Below are 4,137 nucleotides of genomic sequence, written 5' to 3'. Positions count from 1 at the left end.
AAACTGGATCTCCACCTGTAGAAGAATGAAACTAGATCCTTATCTTTCACTGTGCACAAAAGTCAACACCAAATGGATTAAAGGCCTCAATTTGAAACCTGAAACTCTGAAACTGCTAGAAAAAAAAATCATAGGCAGTACCCTACAACATATGGATATAGGAAAGGACTTTCTAAATCAGACTTCAGCTGCTCAGGCATTAAGGTCAACAATCAATAAACAGGACCTCATTAAATTAAAAAGCTTCTGTACATCAAAGGAGGCAACCAGGGAAGCGAAGAGAAAACTCACAGAATGGGAAAAAATCTTCACCAGTGACATATCTGACAAGGGTTTATAAATATAAAGGAATATATAAAGACCAGAATATATAAAGGACTCAAAAAACAAAGAATCAAGAAACCAAATGACCCAATTAAAAGATGGGCTAAAGATCTAAACAGAGAGTTCTCAAAGGAAAAAATAAAGATGGCTAAGAAACATCTCAAAAAGTGTTCAACATTGTTAGTAATTAGGGAAATGCAAATTAAAACCACCCTAAGGTATCACCTTACCCCAATCAGACTGGGTAGGATCAAGAGAACAAATGATACCAAATGCTGGCGAGGTTGTGGAGAAAGGGGAACGCTCATTCACTGCTGGTGGGATTGCAAACTTGTGCAGCCTCTATGGAAAGCAGTGTGGAGAACTCTTTAAAAACTAAATATGAACCTACCATATGACCTGGTTATACCACTCCTTGACATATACCCAAAGGACTAATCCTATTATAGAGACACTTGTACAACTATGCTTATTGTTGCTCTTTTCACAATAGCTAAGAGATGGAAGCAACCTAAGTGTCCTTCAACTGACAAGTGGTTAACCAAAATGTGGTATATTTATACAATGGAGTTCTATTCAGCAGTAAAGAAAGATGAAATAATGAAATTTTCAGGTAAATGGATGATCTAGCAACTATTATACTAAGTGAAGTAACACAGACTCAGAAAATCAAACGACGTGTGTTCTCCCTCATATGTGGCTCCTAACATCAAATCCTTTTAAATTCCAGGTCCTTTTAATAAGATGATGATATACAGTTATTCCGCAGGAAATAACTACCATCATCACGACTTCGGCTGAGCCTGATTGCTAAACAGTCACAATTGGGCTTGTTGACAGTTGTGCTCATTCATTAAAGAATATCCAGCCACTCTTCCCAGCCAACTAGTCCAGCCTTGGAAGACAAAAGAGGTTTAAATTGCCCTCTTCTGACTTTTTTTCCCTGTCTAGAATTTGTAATGCTAATTACTCTTGGCTTTACTTCTCCTTCACATCTCCTATTCATGATTCAAGGACTTTCTTCTCCCCTTAGAGACAAGAGTTAGGCAATTTGGGAGTCTTTTAGATAGACCTACTGAAGGGGTACTCCATGTGCCACACCCTGTATCCCTGTTCAGCATGGAAGAAACCAGAGAGGTCTGTGTCCCTATTCCCTATTGGCAATTGGGGTAACCCCTTCAGAGGATGGTGTGATAAGAATAGGAAGTAGGAATTGGCTAGGCAGTTAGGGTAAAAAGACCCCAAAGAAATGTAGCCAGTTGCTTGGCTAAAAGTCAAAATGACTTGGGCCTGTTAGCAACGTACTCTGTCCCAAAAGTCAAAAATGTCAAAAGTATTTGGGAGCTTGTATCTAACCCTTAAAAGATTTTAGGGTTACCTCTTCAGAAGGGGGAATGTGTTGGAGGGGAGGGAGTGGTCATGGATTTAATCAAAACACCTTATATGCATTTATGAAATTCTCAATAATGTTTTTGTAAAATTTTTTAAAAAAGAAAAAAAAGAATTTTTTTATTTGTGTTTCTGTGTAGACACACGCATGTGCCACTGTGCACATGTGGAGGTCAGAGGTCACTTGTAGGAGTTGGTTCTATCCTTCCACCATGTGGGTCTTGGGTATCAAACTTAGGTCATCAGGCTGATAGCAAAGGTGCCTTTACCTGCTGAGCCCTCTTGCCTGCCCTTCCACTTTATTTTTTAAGACAGGGTCTCTCAGTAAATCTAGAATTCACCAAATGGGCAGGGCTGGCTTGCTAGCAAGCCCCAGGGATCCTCCTGTCTCTGCCTCATCAGCACTTGGGGTCACAGATGTGCCTAGGTTTTTGTTTTTGTTTTTAAAAATACTTTTATTTATTATTTTTATTTTATGTGTATGACTGTATTGCCTGCATGTATGTGAGTACACCCATGTCGTGCAATGCTGAGGTCAGAAGAGGGCTTCAGATTCCCCTGAAACTGGAGTTAAGGACGGTTCGTAGCTGCCATGTGGGTGCTGGGAATTGAACCTGGGTTCTCTGCAAAAGCAGTCAGTGTGCTTAACCACTGAGCCATCTCTCCAGCCCCCCTGATTTTTGTGTTTAAACATGAGCTCTGTTTAAAGACTCAGATCTTCATGCTTGTACAGCCAGCACTTTATGAACAGCAATGTCCTCAGTTTGTATTTGAGATTTTATTACGGACTTCTATACTAATTGCACTTTCTTTTGCCTTTTTATTACTTCATATCTAAAAATTCCTTTCAGTTCATAAATGTCAAACATTTAAATATTTCTTGGCCTGCCTTACTTGCTAAAATGTTTTCCTGTTATATAGTTTATTAGCAGTGCTAGAATTGTACTCATGCCATAATTATTTGTATTTTATAATCCATAATATTATATAAGGTTTATATGATATGTTGCAACTCTGTATTCTCAAGATTACCCAGCTTTAACTTGACCTTATATTCATCTTTGTTTTTATGATGTAGACTGTCTCTATAACTTACATTCGTACTCTCTTTGCAGGGGTGTCAATGTTGGCTACCACAGTTGGTCTTTATCTTACTCCTTTTTGCAAGACAGCAGTCTTATTGATCACCATGGTCTCTGTATTTGGTGTTTCATTTGGTATTCTGGATACAGGTTAGTGACTCTCAGTGTCATCTCTGGCTTAATTACACTGTCACTTGCAGCACTCATGAAATGACATGGGCTCACTGAGATGGTTATATGGTCATGCAGTCAAACCCAGCCTTCCAATAGCTATGTTTCTTGCCTGTCAGGGCCCCAGTTTTTAAGGAGCTAATGATGTAGAGGATTTTTTTTTTCCTGTGAGAGAGTGTTGATATCCAAACGTGAAAGGACTCCCTTTCTGTGGGTAATTAGAGTGTATGTTAATGGGAATCTCATTTTGAGATAGAATTTGATCATATTAGGCTAAGAAGAATTATGACTTATTAGGATGAAATAAGGTTGGAACCTAAATTGGGCTGTAAAAGCAAAGAAACAACCATCCAACTTGAAACAAACCCATTTTGAGCTCAGAGAGCTTGCGCTATGTATTACTTTTCTTGGGTTTCTTTTCAGTCATTTCCTCAAAAGTTGCTTTGTGTTGTCATGCTTTGGACACTTGTTAAAGAATATGCATGATGTTTGTTTCCCTCAAGTCTAGCTTTCTAGCCCTCCCTTCCTTTCTCTAATAGTATTTCACTGAAGGTGGAAATATCCTACACATCATGCTTCATTTAGTTGTAAAATTATAGGAATTATATGTTATCTGATATTTTCTGATTAAAAAAAAATCCACAGATTTGATGCCTCTGGGTTTTCACCTTGTAGCTGCTTAGACAGTGTGAATGTAGATTTTAAAAGATATTCCTGTGCATTCAGGTACCTAACAGGGTGTCTTGCATCTGTTTTGTTCACAGTCTTCCCAAAGCTGTCAGTTCCAAGCACAGAAACCTTTGTTCATTTGCCCATTATCTAGTGATAAACTTGGCTATATAGTACATTTAGTACATATATTCAATATATATATACACCCATATATATGTAATAAAAAATTGAGTAACTATTACTCCCCAGTGTAGTGTTTGTATTGCTTTGTAAAACCTTTGCTTATGTGCCTGGCTCTAGAAGGTAGTGATTTACCACCTTGTAGGATTTTATATCGGAGTATGAGACATTACACTGCATAGTTCTTGGTGGTGAATTAGAGTTCTTTAATCATAAAACCGAGGACCAAGATTTGATAATTTAGAATATTTGTAGTGCTCATACCATGTAGTACTCATCAGCTTTCTGATGGTAATGAGGCCATTTTTTTTCTGGGGTT

The 4,137-nt window shown here is 38.0% G+C and overlaps 1 pseudogene; it reads left to right on the top strand.

The window, feature by feature from the left end:
* Positions 1-4,137, top strand: part of LOC103749575 — a 24,501-nt pseudogene that overhangs the window by 16,314 nt on the left and 4,050 nt on the right.

This window comes from Nannospalax galili, unplaced genomic scaffold (genome assembly GCF_000622305.1).
Source record: "Nannospalax galili isolate Female #2095 unplaced genomic scaffold, S.galili_v1.0 scaffold646, whole genome shotgun sequence".
Lineage (NCBI taxonomy): Eukaryota > Metazoa > Chordata > Mammalia > Rodentia > Spalacidae > Nannospalax > Nannospalax galili.
The sequence above is the reverse complement of the archived record's forward strand: the minus strand, read 5'-3'. Positions and strand labels throughout refer to the sequence as shown.